This window comes from Podarcis bocagei (genome assembly GCF_964188305.1).
Source record: "Podarcis bocagei genome assembly, chromosome: 4".
NCBI classification, from domain to species: Eukaryota; Metazoa; Chordata; class Lepidosauria; order Squamata; family Lacertidae; genus Podarcis; species Podarcis bocagei.
This window is the reverse complement of record NC_138128.1, coordinates 19,040,199-19,059,750: the sequence shown is the minus strand read 5'-3', so window position 1 is coordinate 19,059,750 and position 19,552 is coordinate 19,040,199. Positions and strand designations below refer to the sequence as shown.

General features: G+C 43.3%; 1 long non-coding RNA gene across 1 annotated transcript in view; it reads left to right on the top strand.

The window, feature by feature from the left end:
• The window catches only part of LOC308585180, a 59,440-nt gene extending 42,737 nt beyond the window's left edge, over positions 1-16,703 (top strand). Inside the window, exons 3-4 of the long non-coding RNA XR_014007121.1 lie at positions 12,681-12,913; positions 16,603-16,703. This is a non-coding gene — a long non-coding RNA (uncharacterized lncRNA). The remainder of the gene's footprint in view (positions 1-12,680; positions 12,914-16,602) is intronic.
• The last annotated feature ends 2,849 nt before the right edge of the window (positions 16,704-19,552 follow it).

Below are 19,552 nucleotides of genomic sequence, written 5' to 3'. Positions count from 1 at the left end.
GACACTGGAAGAGATGCTCACCTCTTCCTAACTGACTAGAACAGCCATATGCCATTATTCATAAGCATTTTCAGCAAGAGACAGATGCATGAACTCTCATTTCTGCTGAAGGCTTCTTATGGCGTTAGCATTTACTAAGCTGTGATTAGATAAGATGACACCATGGGAAACAAGATAGAAAAGAGGCTACAGCCAGCAAACTACGGAGCTCAAATATATTGGTCTCTACGGAAGAAGCTCTCCTTTAAAACAGATTTAGAATGAGCACTCACACTTTACACTGTGGGGGCCCTTTGCGGGATTGCGAACGGTGCTTTGGACCTCAGGGAACTTACCAGTTTGTATGGGCTGGCCTGCCTCTCAGTTTATTCTTTGGAGTCTCACGCCCAGCCTCAGTTAGTCAATTTACACTGCTGGGAGGTGGGGCCAGTCGCATAAATAGGGGGAGGAGCCAGCAGTAGCCAGGCAGTGACTCACCCCCCCCTCCCCACAGCGACGATTTCAGGGTCCCCTCTTAAAGGGCCATACACTGAAAGGTTGTCAGTGAACTACCCTGCGTGTGGGAATATGGGATGGGCTGCCTGCATATACATACGTCTTGCAGAGCACCCCCATATCCCATTTACCATGAGGAGCCCCAGTTCCCCCGGCTCCGGGAGGGATACATGCCCAATGCCTAAGCCAAGGTTCTCCTACATTTGAAAGTTTAATAAAGTTGTGGCCAAATTTTAATTCCATAACACATTGTCATAATGCCAAGCTCTCTATATATTTATTTCACACACAGAAGAGTGAATTTGCTCAGATCTCACCTGAGAGCTTCTTTTTACAAGGTTACACTTTGTTGCCAATGGTTTTCCAAGCACTTGTTGAGAAGCAGATGAAATAACCTAAATATCTATCCATTTCACATTCCTAGAAACTTTTATATCAGGGGAAACTCGGGCATTTTTCAGCTTGAGGGCTGCATAGATAAACATTAGATAAACATTAAAAAGTAACTAAACACTAACAGAATTAAAACAATGTATAATAAAGATATATTTAAAATACAAATAATAGCAACAATAAAAAACGTCGTAGCACCATCCTTTTCCTAGAGGCCTGCTGGAATAAGAAAGTTTTCACCTGCTGTCAGAAGGATAGCAAGGAGGAAGCCAAGTCTAATTTCTCTTGGCAGGAAAATCCAAAGATGTCAGAGGCTGGATCTACACTGACCTGTTTAATGTTTTTTCCCCCTATTAGAACGATATTAGATATGTCATTCCAAAACATCACAGGGCATACTTGTTAATCAAAAAGTTTTTTACCTTGTTTTTTGGGGGTCAAATGTAAGTAATATCTGGCCACACCATTTCCCAAAACGCTGTTTTTTTCCCCTGCTGCTGCTGGTCTCTCTGCTCCATCCTCTGATGTCACATTTTAATTTGTCCTTTCTCCCTCCCTCTGTGTCCTTTGTTATTTGAACTGAACATTGTCCCTCCAATACCACTGGAAGGGGGGGGGGCAGAGTTTGAATGTGGTAAAAAAGGGGGGAAGGGGAATGCTACATAGGGACATATGAGCTGTGTTTCACTGATATAGCAGCATAGAACGATTTTTAAAAGTGATAAAAAGACAAGGTAATAACGCATTGTGAATGTAAAAAGTAGGGCGTCATGTGTTCATCTATGTCATGGGTAGGCAAACTGAGGACAGGGGGCCTGATCTGGCCCAATCGCCTTCTCAATCTGGTCCGCGGACGGTCTGGGAATCAGCGTGTTTTTACATGAGTAGAATGTGTCCTTTTATTTAAAATGCATCTCTGGGTTATTTGTGGGGCATAGTAATTCGTTCATTTTTTCCCCTTCAAAATATAGTCCAGTCCCCCACAAGGTCTGAGGGACAGTGGACCGGCCCCCTGCTGAAAAAGTTTGCTGAACCCTGATCTATGTTATCAAAACCATTCCTGAACCCTTCCTTAACGTTAAAAACCGTTAGTGTAGATCCATCCTGGGAGGAGTAACCACCGAGAAGGCCCTTCCCTACCAAGTGTGGCTGTGAGACAGGTTGTTGGACTGAGAGAAGGGCCTTCTTCAAAGATCTCAGAACCTGGGCAAGTCCATATGAGGGAATATGGTATTTCAGATATCTTGTACCTAAGCTGAATAGGGCTTTATAGGCAACAAACCAACACTTTGAATTGTGTCTGGAAATTAACTGGTAGACAGTAAAACTGTTGTAGCAACTTCCACAATTGCTGCTTGCTTGTTATATATTTTCTTGTTGGCCAAGCAGTTGAAAAATGAATGCGCAGCATTTAAATGATGCCTTCCATTCATTTCTGGGAGATAGCTCTTACGGTGTCCTTTTAATTAAGACATCTGGTGGGGAAAAACAAAGATTTTTGCTTCTGGTACGGTTGCATAGGAAACGCAGGGAAAGGTCACTTAGGAACTTGTAGATGCTGCCGGTCTGCAGGAATGTTTGCCAGGCTGCATTTAAATATGCTCTTTTAAGGGAGTCAGCTGTCTTATATGACTTCATATGTAGAGACTTTAAACCAACTGGCAAGGCAGGATAAATTGGGTTGCCAATCGCCAGAATACAAATTAAGTCATTTTTATGTTTGTGTGCATGCGCATGAGAGACAGAGAAGAAGATGGGGAAAGTAATAAGGTGGAGGCATGGTGTGGGGAAGACTGCCATTCTGGTCATGTGGGAAATTGGGGCAGGTGGAGGAGAGCATGCAAATGAAGAAACGTTGCAAAGAGAAAAGAAGGGAGAGAGAGGAAGGAGAAATGCAAATGCAAATGAATGAGAACTCAAGAGTTATTCAGATACGTAGAATCTCTGGAGTGGGGATGAAAAATATATTGGTTTGAGTTTGGCAGGAGCGGGGTTAGAGTTGAAATCCAAATCATCTATAGAGCACATTGTTGGCTACTAAGGTAAAAAGTTAGCCTGGACGGTTACTCCTGGATGGTTAGGTCCAGTCAAAGGTGACTGTGGGGTGCATCACTCATTTCGCTTCAGGCTGAGGGAGCCTGCATTTGTCCACAGAAAGCTTTCTGGGTCATGCGGCCAGCATGGCTAAACCTCTTCTGGTGCAACGGAACATTGTGATGGAAACCAGAGCACATGGAAACACTGTTTACCTTCCCACTGCAGGGGTACCTATTTATCTACTTGCACTGGTGTGCTTTTGAACTGCTAGGTTGGCAGGAGCTGGGACAGAGCAATGGGAGCTCATGCCCTTGCAGGGATTCAAACTGTCGACCTTCTGATCGGCAAGCCCAAGAGGCTCAGTGGTTTAGACCACAGTGCCACCTGCATCCCTGCTGGCTACTACTGCTTTACTGACCTGGCTAGAGAGATGCTTCAGCATGAAATCCTGGTGGCCCATCAAACAGGGCACTATGCACAGAGCTATAAGTTGCCAGATTAAAACCTTGCAGTTCCTGTTGCAGTCTGAGTTAAGAAGGGAAAGGTATGGTGTAATGTGCAGACAGCAAAAAGGAAAAAGGAAATAAAGGATACCCACCCCAAAAGTCATCTGTTTTGTAGATGACATTTGTAATCCGGGTACTGACAGCAAGATAAACTCTCATGGCACAATTCTGAAATGGCAGTGTACACAAGTTCCCCTAAACAGATGCTCTCTGTACCAGAAAAAAACAAGAGATATTAATCAGCAACCATTATGGGTGAGCTAAATTGTACCTCTGGTATCACTGGTTATGCACTCTTTGCCCCCTGTAACATGAAGGGAGAGTGAACGGGCAGATCACTTTCCGTATCAGTATCATATGCAAATAGTCTCCAGCATGCTTTTCTGTCTCTGCATCTACTTGCCTTGTAGATGCACATTACAATTCCTGGAAACAACAATGATATGATAATGATGTAAGTGTAGCTTGTTTTGAGTGCTTAAAGAGTCATTGATTTGTTGTGAAGCGTCTAATTAAGGTAACATTCATAATGCTTTAATGGTAGCATTTAATGCTGATCTGCTATGTGAACAGCAAAAGAACCACTTCAAGTCAGGAATAGAAGTTACACTGCAATCCTAACCACGTCTGTTCAGAAATAAGCCATAGTGCATTCAGTGGGGCTGACTCCCAGGTAACCGGGGTTAGTATTGCAGCCTTAGTCTATGAATGAGGTAGAGAAGGAATGTAAGTCTGGTAGTTAAGAACACTATCATGTTTATTCCCCCCCCTCCCAACTGTTTTGTACAAATTATATTAGAATAAGTCCCTCTCTTGCAACGTAACTCTCACTAGTCTTTGAAAATGGAAGAAATTTGATAATCTGTAAGAAACCCCATTGGCAAATCTTTGGGCTAGAGGTGTCAGTGCAACATCTGATATGTTCCAGGTGCATGGAAGGTTGTATATATACCCTCGCCCTCCCTGCCCAGACCTGCCTCAGAAATTCCTGGGCATCAACTTGGAAGTATTAGGTTTGAAGAGAAATATGGAATCTAATAAGTGTAAAATGGAGCATGTTTGATTTCTAATTTTTATAGTCGAAATTGACTGTGTGCTTTTTGCAGACACACATTGGATTTTGTACATGCATGTCACATTTGGTAAGGACGTCATGTTTTTACACCCATGAACTCATACAAACTGCATCTGGGTAAAGTAATGTCAGATCTTTCCCAAAGTATATTACCAACACTCAGTCACAGAAACAGCTGCATTGGTTTCCAATTAGTTTCTGGGCCAAATCTAAGGCATTCATGCCACAATTTAAAGCCCTAAAGGGCTTAGGCCCAGGTATTAAGATCAACAGAGGCAGCCCTCTTGGTTGTTCCATCTCCCTCAGAAGTCCAAGTGGTGGTGCCCTGGAGAGGAAATTATCTGTGATAGTCTCTGAATTGTGCAACTCCCTTCCTACAGAAATGTGTTAGGCACCTTCATTATGCAACTTTCCACAAATTCTGAAGATGTACCTCTTTATCTTAGTCTTTGACACCTGAGATGTGTGTTTTCAGGACCTACTCTGTTCCTCTTACTATAACCTGCTTTAAGGTAAAGGTAAAGGTACCCCTGCCTGTACGGGCCAGTCTTGACAGACTCTAGGGTTGTGCGCTCATCTCACTTAAGAGGCCAGGAGCCAGTGCTGTCCGGAGACACTTCCAGGTCACGTGGCCAGCGTAACGAAGCTGCACTGGCGAGCCAACACCAGCGCAGCACACGGAAACGCCGTTTACCTTCCTGCCAGAGCGGTACCTATTTATCTACTTGCACTTTGACTGCTTTTGAACTGCTAGGTGGGCAGGTGCTGGGACCGAAAGACGGGAGCTCACCCCGCCACGGGGATTCGAACTGCCGACCATACGATCGGCAAGTCCTAGGCACTGAGGTTTTACCCACAGCGCCACCCGCATCCCTATAGCTTGCTTTATCTGTTTTTTATTCCGGATTTTGAAACTTTTGAAACTCTCCCTGGGACTTATCGGTGAAGGATGGGTAGAAGTAGCAGCAGCAGAAGCAACAACAGCAACAGCAACAACAGAGTAAAGGCTCTCACCCCTAAGGCCCAGGGAAGGTAGCTGAACCCATAGCAATGAAAATGCTAGCAGATCACATTAACATAATTTGAAGAAGGCATCTCTAAAAGGCAAAACAGGGACAGATATGCACCAGAGATAGATGCTGGGAAAATCTTGGATAAACAGAAATAGTGGGAGCAGATGGCAAGCTATTCTAGAGATTTTAATCCCACAAAAAGGCAAATTATTATTTAAGTCCTGTTTAGATTTCAAATGGACATAATTTCACCTTTTTCCCAATATGATTCAAATGGAATAATTTGAATAATTCAACAACAGGACTTTAAAGTCAACCTGATGACAAAAGATTTAAAAAATAATAATGAGGCCACAAATGTACTGCAACATATTCTAGATATTCACAGATTGGCATTTACTGTGGTGTCCACTCTGAAACATTTAGTTGCTATAGGAACTGTGATACCATGTTAGTTTTATGCAGGAATACTTCTATCCACAGCATGGCATTAATACTTTATGGAAGCACCCTCTTTAATAGTTGTTAATAAAAAGCACTTTTTAATAAAAAGTTAGGGACGCGGGTGGCGCTGTGGGTAAACCCTCAGCGCCTAGGACTTGCCGATCGTATGGTCGGCGGTTCGAATCGGTCCCAGCGCCTGCCAACCTAGCAGTTCGAAAGCACCCTCGGGTGCAAGTAGATAAATAGGGACCGCTTACTAGCGGGAAGGTAAACGGTGTTTCCGTGTGCTGCGCTGGCTCGCCAGATGCAGCTTGTCACGCTGGCCACATGACCCGGAAGTGTCTGCGGACAGCGCTGGCTCCCGGCCTATAGAGTGAGATGAGCGCACAACCCTAGAGTCTGTCAAGACTGGCCCGTATGGGCAGGGGTACCTTTACCTTTACCTTAATAAAAAGCAAGCAAGCAAGATTCTTACTCTTAATCATAGATACATATACTGTATCTAATTCAGACCCTCCAAGTGTCCCTATTTTCCAGTGACAGTCCTGGATTTACAGAAGCCACCCTGGCTTCTGATTTGATCCTGGAATGTCCCGCTTTTCCTTAGGATGTTCCTGTTTTCATCAGAGAAATGTTGGACAGTATGGAGTTATCCAACCCCCGAACCATCTGAAGTCAGCCCTGTATAGGGAAGTTTTTTAGTGCTTAATTATGTTTTTATATATGTTGGAAGCCACCCAGAGTTGCTGAGGTATTATTATTATTATTATTATTATTATTATTATTATTATTATTATTATTATTATTATTATTGTACCTTGGTATTCAAACGCCTTGGTTCCCAAATGCCAAAAACCCAGAAGCAAGTGTTCCAGTTTTTGAACATTTTTTGGAAGCCGAACATCCAATGCGGCTGTCAGCTATTGTTTCCGGGGCGCCTGCACCAAAGTTTGGCACTTTTGTTTTTGCTATTTTGCGTTTTTGTTTTTGAGGTTTTTTCGGTTAATTTGTTTTTGTGACCGTGTGGAACTCAGTCAGCTACTGATTGATTGGTTGTGTGACTGTGGAAATGGATAAAAGCCCCCCATCCAAAAGCCCCATCAGTCAAAACAAAGGGGGAAGGGGGCAGGAGATCTGTACCGCCGGGCGTCCCCGGTACCCCTTTGGCAGTGGCGGCGGCAGTCAGCAGCCTGGAGCCAACCTGGTAGCACAGTTGGGTCTGGCTGGCTTCAGGAGCTGCTCGCTGCTGTAGCGCCAGCCATTTTTCCTTGCCGGAAGTTCAGGCAAGGAAAAAGGCAGGCGTCATGGCAGCGAGCAGCGAGCAGCTCCTGGAGCTAGCCAGAGCCATCTGCACTACCAGGCTGGCTCCGGGCTGCTGAGGCTGCTGCTGCCATGTTTCCCGGGGACAGATTTGCAAATCTGGGGACATTCTGGGGATGGAATTTGTTCGGGGAAAGATTTGCAAATCCGGGGACTATCACCCGGGAACCAGGGACATCTGGTAACCCTAGTTTTGGGGTTTGTTTTTAAAAGTCTGGAATGGATTAATCCGTTTTGCATTACTTTCTATGGGAAAGCACGCATTGGTTTTGGAACGCTTTGGTTTTGGAACAGACTTCCGGAACAGATTAAGTTTGAGAATCAAGGTACAATTGCATGATGATGATGTTGTTGTTGTTGATGATGCAGTGTAATGCTGTCAGGATGTACAGAAGTGCGCAAAGTTACAGATTAATGAAGGATACTGTTTTCATTAAAATCAATGCATCAAAATCAATAGTTAGCCATGTCTGTTAATTTCAGTGGGTGTAGTCTGAGTAGGACTAACACTCCTGAGTAGCTACAATCCATGACCTGTGGCTCTGCCCTTAAATTCCAGGTTCAACTGCAGACGATTTATATGAAACAAGCCTAGAATTCCACTGTGCTGCATTTTCAGAGACGCTTGGAAATGGAGTTTCAAAAAGATTCTCGTTCCCATCCCTGTAATAACCATGTGTGTGTGTGTGTCTGTGTCTGTTTGTGCCTGTCTGGAACCTGCCATTTTCAATATGAAAATGGTCATTTGTGCATATGCACCAGCTGGAAATCCCTTCGCCTACCTACAATTGCTTCCCATTGTCGCTGATAAGTTACAATTGTTATATTCTGTGTTGGTTGTGGAGATAATTACAGCGATCCATTCAGGGCTCGGCCTCCAGAGATGGGAGTTTGTGACACCTGGAAATAGCTGCTCATTACTGACAGGTAGGGGTGTGCACAGAGCCAATTTAGACCCAGAGAAACAGACAAAAATAGACCCTTTCCCGAATGTGGCAGGCCTTGATGAGGCTTATACTGCACTAGGATTTGTCTGAACCACACAGCGGCTATTGCCCCTTAATATGGCTTCTCTGCCTCAGTGTATAATCCATTCCGCTACTCTTTTATTTCTGAATCTTGTCATTTCTATAGTAAAAACACTCGGATTTCTGGGGGCGGGGGGAAATGCCGAACATTTCAATTGCTAAAGAATATTGCTACACTTACTAATAGAAAACTATTTTTTCTTTTAAAATATTTTTTTATTTCTAAATTTTCAACATAACACAAATTAAAACTAATTAATTATCTATCTATCCCTTCTGAACTTACCCCCACCCACCCTGGTTTCCAATATCTCCCCTTTGTTTCCTTACACATCTTATCTTTTCCATTCAATCCCAAATCCATTAATAACCTTAAGGCATGGGACTTCATAGATGTTATATCAATCCTGCTAATGTTTTTAACTCTTTACAATGAACTTTAAGGTATTCTATAAAAAGGTTTTCCAGTCTTGTACAAACTACCTTGGTCACGGATCTTCCCAGTTATCTTTGCCATTTTAGCATAGTCTATCATCTTTGTTATCCATTCTTCCTTCATTGGAACTTTCTTTTCCATCTTTGGGCAAATAGCATCCTTGCTGCTGTGGTTGCATACATAAATAGTCTTTTAACATGTCTTGGTACGTCTTCACCTGTTATTCCTAATAAAAAGGCATCTGGTTTTTAAACAAAAGTTATCTTAAACATTTCCCCAGTTTTTTATAAATCATTTCCCAGAAGCCTACTGCCTCTTTACACGACCACCATATATGATAGAATGTACCTATTTTATCTTTACACTTCTAGCACACATTAGATAAATTCTTATACATTTTAGCTAACTTTACTGAAGATAAATACCATTGATACGTCATTTTCATATACCGTAATTTTCTTTTAAAGCACCACAAGCCGTAAATTCTAAATCTTCTTTCCACAACTTCTCCCATGAATTGAATGGTATATTGTAACCTATATCCTATAGGTTAGAAAACTAATTTTTCAAAGTTCCTATACTTATTTAGCAAAAAGGCACACAAAAGGGGAATGTCAGCAAGTTTGTGGGGAGCCTCAGGAAGTCCAAAAAATATACATACAGTGGTACCTCGGGTTAAGAACTTAATTCGTTCTGGAGGTCCGTTCTTAACCTGAAACTGTTCTTAAACTGAGACACCACTTTAGCTAATGGGGCCTCCCATTGCCACCGTGCCGCCACATCGCGATTTCTGTTCTCACCCTGAAGCAAAGTTCTTAACCCAAGATACTGTAAACCTGAAGCATCTGTAACCTGAAGCGTCTGTAACCCGAGGTACCACTGTATTTTTAAATAACTAGGGTGGGAGAACCCTGAAAACCAAATAACGCTCAGTGGGCACAGAATGCTGGCTGACTAGTTGGCAGGTAAAACTGGGGAATGTGGGGAGGAATGGAATGGTGTATCATGGCATACCCTCCAACATGTTGGGTCCCATAAAGGTAAAGGACCCTTGACCATTAGGTCCAGTTGTGACTGACTCTGGGGTTGCGGCGTTCATCTCGCTTTATTGGCCAAGGGAGCCGGCATAAGCTTGGCCAAGGGAGCTGGTCATGTGGCCAGCATGACTAAGCAGCTTCTGGTGAAACCAGAGCAGCGCACGGAAATGCCGTTTACCTTCCTGCCATCTCGCTTTACTGGCTGAGGGAGCCGGCGTACAGCTTCTGGGTCATGTGGCCACCCTGACTAAGCCACTTCTGGCGAACCAGAGCAGCGCACGGAAATGCCGTTTACCTTCCTGCCAGAGCGGTACCTATTTATCTACTTGCACTTTGACTGCTTTCGAACTGCTAGGTTAGCAGGAGCAGGGACCGAGCAACGGGAGCTCACCCCGTTGCGGGGATTCGAACCGCTGACCTTCTGATCGGCAAGTCCTAGGCTCTGTGTTTTAACCCACAGCGCCACCCGTTGGGTCCCTTACCAATGACCTATTTAGCTTAGTGTTGCCTGTACTGACTGGCAGCAAATCTCCAGGGATTCAGACAGGAATCTTTTCCAGGAGATGCTTATGAATTGAACCTGGGACTTTTTGCACACAGCCACTAAGCTACAGCCCTCTACCAGCTGCAATTGATTTTTAAAGTGCTGGTCACACCATTGCTAATGGCATCAATGGCATTGTATCCAGGAGGGCTTATACTGAAGAGGGATTTGCAGATGGGTTAATCAATTGCTGCAGTCATTCACTGCTGGTCAAAGTCTACTCACACTGCTTCAACTTCTCTCCCACTGTGCAACCATGTACCATGAACAAGCAAGCAAGGTTAATGGGAAGCAAACTTGCCTAGGTCACTAGTCCAAATCCTTCCAATTAATTGTTTAGGCTCAGGAAGTGGCAAAGCATTGCCCAGATGAAAGAACTGGCAACCTCTCTCTCGAACACTATGGAGAAAAGAAGCCCAAGGGGGAATATGGAGAAAAGAAGCCCAAGGGGGAATAATTGATCCATGAGCTCTGAGTAGGTGGTGATGGGTTTTGAGTCCGCATCAAAAAGGAAAGATTTATGTACAGTCATGTGATCTGGGTCACACCTTTTAGGATAGTGCTTTTGCAAATATGAACAAGTATGTGGTGTAGTGGTTAAGAGCGGTGGACTCGTAATCTGGTGAACCGGGTTCACTTCCCCGCTCCCCCACATGCAACTGCTGGGTGACCTTGGACAAGTCACACTTCTCTGAAGTCTCTCAGCCTCACTCCCCTCACAGAGTGTTTGTTGTGGGGGAAGAAGGGAAAGGAGATTGTTAGCCGCCCTTAAGGGGAGTGAAAGGCGGGATACCAGGTCCAAACTCCTCCTCCTCCTCCTCCTCCTCTTCTTCTCCTATCCCACCTTTCCTCCAAGGAGTTCCAGGTGGTATACATGTAGTTCTCCCCAGTCCATTTTATCCACACAACAACCCTGTGAGGTAGGTTAGGCTGAGAGACTGTGAATAGGGCCAGGTCACCCACTGAGATTCTTGGTTGAGTGGCAAACAGAACATTACTCTCCTAGGTCTTCTTCTAGAACTTTAACAATTACGTCACACTGGCTAGCAATTGGAAGATCCAAGAATCAAAAGGACAAGGTTGAAACATACCCCCTATCTTGGAGAGAATTCCTTCCACTTCTACTGGACATGATACCTTTTAAGCAGATTTCCTGGGGCCAGGTGCATGTGCTCTTTTTTGTGGCAAGCCACAGTAGCATAAAGGTTAAACTGCTGAACTAAGACTGGAGAGACATAGGTTCAGATCCCCATTCAGTCATGAAGTTGGCTGAGTAACTTTCAGTCAGTTCCTATCTCTTAAGCTGCCTTACAGGGCTGTTGTGGCAATACAATGGAGGGGTAAGATAAATTTCTTGAAGAACAGTTGGGATGCAAATAAAAAAGAAAGAAACAGTCTATCTCCTTGTGGTTCCAGAAAGGAAACCAAGGTCACATTCAAATCAGACATTTGAAGCACTCCTGTTCAACAGTCATTACTCTGCCCCCCCCCCCCAAAAAAATAATTATGGGAACCGTGGTTTCTTAAAGGTGTTAGGAACTGTAGTGCTGTGAAGTGTCCCCTAACAGTTATCAGCATTCTTAACAAACAACTGATCCCGGGATTCTTTGGGAGAAGCTATCACTGAGAAAGTAGCATAAGAGTGCTTTAAATGTAGGGTTAGTCCTGACACAGGAAGACAAAATACAGTGGTACCTTGGTTCTCGAACTTAATCCATTCTGGAAGTCTGTTTGACTCCTGAAACATGCAAAAACCAAGGCACGGCTTCCGATTGGCACAGGTACCCCGGAAACAATAGCTGATAGCCACATCAGATGCTCAGCTTCCAAAAAACGGAACAGGTTTTCAGCGTTCAGGAGCTCATTTGTTTGTCAACTAAGCCGTTTGATAACCAAGGTTCCACTGCAGATGCTTTTTTTGGTTTTTATAAGGATTCTTATCTCTAAACTTGTAACTTTTGTCCCCATCCTCTCCCTTGCCAGAGCCAAACATATTAATGTGAGCTGATTGTTGTTGTTTTAAATTTAACACATTTTCTGCTGCATGTTGGTTTCTCCTACGAGGAATGAGTAGCTTGATCCAAAGTAAGTCGCTTAAAGGGTTAGGCCATGAAGTGATTGTTGCCTAAATTACTTTGCCTAAATAGCTAGTGGCATGTGGACGTTCAAATTACACATTATTTCCTTCTGTTTCCCACTTCACGCTAACAACTAATTTAAACCTTCCAATTTTATTGACCCTTAAAACAAGAGGTCCTCAATATCTGAAACCCCATGAATTTGTTTAGAACTTCCTCTATTAGCCATCACCTCCTGTACATCATATCACTATTCTTTCTTCTTTTGTTTCAGAAACACTTATAACGAATAGAATGATCATTCCTCACAGCAAAGACCCACAGTGCCCTGCAACAGCCTACTTTAAAGAATACTTTCAACTAAGGGCATCAGCAGAACAGCATTTCCCCATCTAACACTGCAAATTAATCTCCATAAATCTTCCAGATGTAAAACTCACACAGTAACTCACTGCATTCCTGGCAATCAAAGGAAAATCAACTTAACTGATGTGTTTTAGTTAAATGGTAAGGAAATACTTTTAGCTGCCGCATGGAAAGCAGGAAGAAAAGCAAAAAGGGTATTATTAGATAGCCATAGCCTTGGAGGATTAAAGGTATGAAATATAATATAGAAAAGGGTACAGAGGTGAGATTATCTCAGGATAATTCATCCTTTAGGATTCTAAACTGCAGTGGAGGCAATCAAACCTGTTACCATAGCATTTCTTTTAATGCACAGATAAATCTGTAGTTCTTGTTTATATAGTTCGTCCTCTGGAGGCACTAATATGATTCCCTTTAAAACTCAGGCTAATGAGAAAATAATGGAGAATTGTAGATATAAGCAATTTTCCCCCCACTGTCACTGTCATCATCTTTTTATACAGCCAGAGGGCTCTCTGAAAGTATAAGCTGAATTTATTTTATGTACTGCCGAACCTTTAACAATCTTCTTTTCACCAAGCTTTCTGATTCCAGCCTGAAGGGGAAGGGGGTAGGGGTGGGATAGGAAATGCCACGTTCCTGTCTAAACACATTTCTAAAGCAGTATATCATCCATAAATTTAACCTTATCCCTAATAGAAAATTCAAAATCGTAAGTCTTAAAACTTTGCCTTGGCAACGCTCATTCATGTTTTATTGGCTTTCCTGGGTTGCGGTGCAGATGAAATACTGTATGTGGCGAGGGACAAAGGACTGCCTATTGCTTGCAAGGTGTAGTGAACTGTGTAATGAAGCCATGTTTGTTTACTTGCCTTTGTACATAGCCTTTCGCAGCATCTTCTCAGCAGATTGGTAATCTCCTTTTGCCTAGTATCTTATCCAGACTTTATGAATGCCAGTAGTGTGGAGCTGCATTCATTGTGTGCTGCAGAACAACAACAACTGGAACATAGGAAGCTACCTTATTCTGAGTAGGACCTCTTGGTCAATATTGTTCACACTGACAACTTTGCAGGGTTTCAGGCAGTGTGCATCCCCATGCCTATGTGAACATAGAAATCTGTCTTACACAGAATCAGACAGACCATTGGTCCAGCTAGCTCAGGATTGCCTCTACAGATTGTCAGAGGGTCGCCAGGGGAGAATTTCCAGGTCTGCATAAACATAGGAACCTGCCTTATACTGAGTAAGACCGATTGGTTTATTTAATGCAGTTAACCAGGGTTTCCCAAACTTGGGTATCCAGCTGTTTTGGGACTACAATTCCCATCATCCCTGACCACTGATCTGCTAGCTAGGGATGATGGGAGTTGTAGTCCAAAATAACAGCTGGAGACCCAAGTTTGGGAAACCCTGGTCTATACTAACTGGCAGTGGCTCTCCAGGGTTTAAGTTAGGGTATGTTCCCAGCCCTACCTGAAGATGCCAGGGATTTTATCCAGGACCTTCTGCTTGCAAGACAGATGTTCTATGACCGAGCTATGACCCTTTGCCTAAGAATAATATTGAAAACAACAAGACAGTGGCCTAAAGGAGAGATAGAAATGAGATAAAATATTGTTGCATGCCATCCCAGTCTCTGAGTGGTTTGAGATTCCAGGCGCTTACCCAGGGTTTGTGTTTCCTTGGGGAAATGAGGCACAGCAGAGACTATGGTGTCTTTATGATATATGGTTTATTTACCCCTATATACAACCTGAACCTACAATGGAGGGGTTCACAGCATTAACATTCCAAAAGAGTCTTACTTCTCCCATAGCCACAGCCTTGGATTCAAGCAGAGATCAGGCATGGTGCTCTCTCCCTGTTTGCTGCTTTTCTTCTAAGTCACACCTCTCCTTCCTAAACTCTCTACTCTAAACTCTGGTTTTTTTCTGTTGAGGGAGTAGGCACCACCCATTTGCCGTCTTGCACTGAGCCCCTTAATAGTCCCTTAATAGCCCATCACCCAGGTGATCAGCTCATCAAGAAACTAGCCTGGCTTATATTTTAACACTTGCTAGATCCAAGGATTCAGGAAGCTAGCCTGGCTTGATTAAATTCTAAGACTTGGTGGATTCATGGATTAGAGATGCCTGGCAGCCACAAACTTCTAACAATATATGGGGTCGAGTGTTCATATAAGGAATGGCTGTTAATATTCTGGCTGGGGTTGGAGAAATTGAGATGAGAACAGATTCTTAACAAATACGCCAGGGTGGCACAGTCTCTCTCTCTCTCTCTCTCTCTCTCTCTCTCTCTCTCTCTCTCTCTCTCACACACACACACACACACACACTCAAAAGAAAAGAAATAAAAAGAACAAAAGAGAAGAAGAAAGTTACATCAAAATATCATACAAATTCCACATCTCGAGATTTCTCTGAATCTCCTGACTTCCCCCCCATCCCACCCATGCTTTCTCTTAATTATATTTTCAAGTGCCTATCAATACTTCTCCAATTTTTCATCATCCTAAATTCTCTGTACTTTTACATTGCAAGTGTATTTAGAATCCTGCTAATGTTTTGACCTGTTTGCAATGATTTTGTATATACATTATAAACATTTCCCATTCTTTTTTAAATTTCTAGTCTTCTTGGGTTCCTGAGCTTCCCAGTTAACTTTGCCATTTTGACATAGTCCATCAACTTGATTTGCCATTCTTCTTTGGTCGACAATGAAACAGTTTCCATTGTTCAATAAAAGCATTTGAAATTGGAGACTGAACAGGATTATTCATTCTATCCACTGTTAATACTGCAAGAAATAGTAGGTTTAGACTATGCAAGGTAGGCATTGATTAAATGTTTAACCTATGGGTCTGTTTAAACAGAAGTCTGCGAATGTGCTGCCATGAAGTCAAGAGGTGAAGGAAGGAGCTGGTGGTTCCAATAGCTGCCACATTCTCGTGCAAAGAGCCTTCTCCCAGCCCTCCTTCAGTGCTGTCAGCTGCCTCGGGCAGCATTTCCCATCTTCTTGTAGCATGAAAGAGCAAGATGCAAGTCAAAGTGACACAGAAAAGGCTGGGAGGTGGTTCTCCATGTTTGGCTGTAGTAGCTGTCAGAACCCATCACTACCGAAGTCACCAGGAAGGCTGCTGGGTAAGGCTGGTCCATGAAGTCCTGTACACACCAACCTTATGGCTCCCATTCTGCGCTTATGCACATTTAAGTCCTGTTGACTTCTCCTGCATCTAGGCAGATACAGAAGGAATGTGGCACCTAACAGAAGTTTCCCAGCTGTGGAGCTGCCTGTGAAAGAACCTCCATCTTTGGTGATTCACAAGGGATGTCTAGGGCAATGAACCTAAGCTTTGTTTATCTCCGTACACACAGGGAGGGCAGGATGTCATTGGTCAATGAATAAGCAAACAAGCACATGAATTGGATGTAAGTGCGTAAGTGATAACTAGGGATTATTTCCAAGAAAATGAGTAGGAAGAGGATTTTAGGTATAGCATATCATGCTCTAAAGCAAACTTTGGGTTAAATGGCCCTGTGGGCTAGCTTCCAAATGCATGACTATATGAAATTGTTTCAGGAAGAGTATTTTCTAAGGGTCTGTATGGACCCCAATATTTGCCTTGTGCTTGCAGTTAAAAAAACAACATTCTGTTTCTGAATCACTCTGTGCTCTGTCCAGTTTGATTTGTGATTCACCTTCTGAGCTGCTGAGTGTAAAATGAAACCATATGTTCGCCATTCACTCGCATGGGGAATCTAACAATGACTATATATATATATATATATATATATATATATATATATATATATATAAAATTTTGGCAGAAGCAGATGAACTTTGTAGACACAGGACACACCCATACCCACCCCACTAGGGAGGACTGAACCTTCCAGATTGCAGATGCAAAGGCTTTCATGGGGGAAGTGAAAGTGGTTCTCTTTTCTCCACAAATCATATTAGGGCAATTTTTAGGCCAACCAAAACTCTAAGATCTGTATGAGTTTCATGTTTTCTGGATAGAAGCAGGGATTTGTCTTACTTTTCTTTACCTTAAAATAATTAAGAAGTCACCAATCATCTGTATACTTGCTTGTCCTTTTTTTTTTTTTTTTAACAGCTTCACATCAGCCAACATAGCTTTCCTGGCACTTGCATGTATTGGGAAGGGATATCCTCCAACAGAAATTGCAAGGTCAGGCTGTCCTTAATACTGCCTGCAGAGTGCAGATGAGCTCCAAATGATTTTTTTAAAAAAAGGAAAAAGAAAAGCTATGCTCTGTTGTTGTTTTAATTCAGAGTTCTTCAGCGCTCTGCAGGCAGCATTCCAACCACCTCGCTTCTTGCAAATCCTGTGGATCTAGAGTATAGAAACAGAGACGTAAAAGCATATAGATATAGTGCCCAGAAAAGTAGAGAGTACAGAAAATCAGAGCAGCAGGCCTTGTGAGTTTGGATTTGATATCCCGCTTTATCGCTACCCTAAGGAGGAGGAGGAGGAAGCGAACCCGGTTCACCAGATTATGAGTTATGGCTCTCTGCACCACAGAGCCCTGATTCGTCTGGGGGTACTTTGCCGACATCACAATTTGATTCAAGGAAGGGTAAAATGACTCCAAATCACCCCAATTTGCCTTGTTATTCTGCTGCAGCACAGAATCATTGAACACTCCTAGAAAAACATCACTGACTTTGAGGAAAGAGGAGATTGTCTACAAAAACCCATATTTCAAGAAATCAACTAGGTTTTCCCACAGGATACTTACAAGCAGATCTACTCCCAAGTAGGGTACTCCATGTGAAATGTAATTTGCCCTTCTGCATCAAAGGAGATACAGATTTGAATGAGTGCCCTGCTTTTTCTCCCTGGTAGTTGTTCCTTAAGTACCCCTGTGTGCTTACTTGTGCATATGTCTAGTGGCATTGATTTGCTGGGATAAAGGGAATAAATAAATGTGTTTGTTAAACAGAAAATGACTGGAACGCCGTACTTCTGGACATTTTATTTTGTGCACTGTGTTGGTTAGCTGCTCAATAACCTAGGTTATTAAGCAATTTAAAACAAGTTCAATCAGCATAACACAATCTAAATGCACAACAGAATCCAATAAAACACAGCCCAGCACCAGTACGAAGAGGAAACAAATAACAGTCACAGAACTAAAATCAACGCTATAAGAGCGCACACATGCAAATCAGAGACGTCGCTGTGAACATCTGTACTTAAATTATGTTAAATAAAGTTTAAAATCTCAAGATTATGTTAAGAGGCCCGGGAGAAGAAGCAAGTGTTTGAAAAGATCGATCAATCAATAAAATTTTATTATGCAGTCAACAGACCCATTGAAAACAAAATGAAACAACAAAAACGTATGATTTCTAACAAAAAAAAGAGAGTTAAGATATATGCTACCTATATAAAAATAGGAAGGAGAAAAACAACCCTAAAATTGATAGCAGCAGCAGCTGGCCGGGAGCGGAGGGCACTACACACCTGGTCTCCCATCAGCAACATCTCAAATACTTGACAGGAAGGGACAAAGCGGTAAGGAGGTCCGGAGTGCCAGACCGTCCCTATTGGTATGCCTACATAAACACCCTGCCACCTCGCCATTCCCTTTCTCCTTCCTGGGAAGCATTATTGAGGCTGCTGACGGGAGGTCAGGTGTGTTGTGCTGCCCATTCTCATGAGCTGCTCTTGACTGATAGAATCCCTTTATGAAGAGCTATGGCAGAAAATATAATTCTAGGAAATCTGGGAGTATTGCACTCATTTCCGCAGATAAATAGGCAGACTGAAGCTATTGTAGCTCAGCAGACTGAAGCTATTGTAAAGGTAAAGGTACCCCTGCCCTTCAGGGCCAGTCGTGTCTGACTCTAGGGTTGCACGCTCATCTCGCTCAAGAGGCCGGGGGCCAGTGCTGTCTAGGGACACTTCCGGGTCACGTGGCCAGCGTGACGAAGCTGCATCTGGTGAGCCTGCACCAGCGCAGCACACGGAAACGCCGTTTACCTTCCCGCTAGAAAGCGGTCCCTATTTATCTACTTGCACTTAGGGGTGCTTTTGAACTGCTAGGTTGGCAGGTGCTGGGACTGAACGACGGGAGCTCACCCCGTCGTGCGGGGATTCAAACCGCCGACCTTTCGATCAGCAAGTCCTAGGCACTGTGATTTAATCCACAGCACCACCCGCGGCCCCTTGAAGCTATTGTATATCAGCCCAATTCTAACAGGTGTTTTCTGAGAGCACTCCAGTAGTTTCTGTCACATAAAAGAATCGGTGCCCTTAACTGTTGGAGTGTTGTGAGTATCAAGGAGTTCAGCATACGAGACATGGGTCGTTGCCTAATTTAGCTAGCTAGTATAAAGAGGCATGGTGGATGTTGACATCTCCACTGTATGTAATCCCACCAGCGTATGCTGATTCCTGGATGTAAGAAGACTGTTTTATGATGATGCAAGACTGCAGTTGGAACAAAGCCCTCCTTGAAATACTGCTTGACTCCTGAGTGCTTCGTGTGGGGCTTCTGTACATCACAGCATCAACTCATGAAAGGAATGATGAAGTGGTGGACTTGAGGACAACATTACAATGAAGGAAGTAAGAAATGCAAGGAGCCAGCGCTGGTATGCAAGGAGACTTATCTTTAGTTTCATGGTGAAGGGTCATAAATTAGTGGTAGCACATCTGCCTTGCATTCAGAAGGTCCTAAATTCCATCCCCAGCATCTCTAGCTAGGGTTTGGAAGGACTTCTGCCTGAAACCCTGGAAAGCCA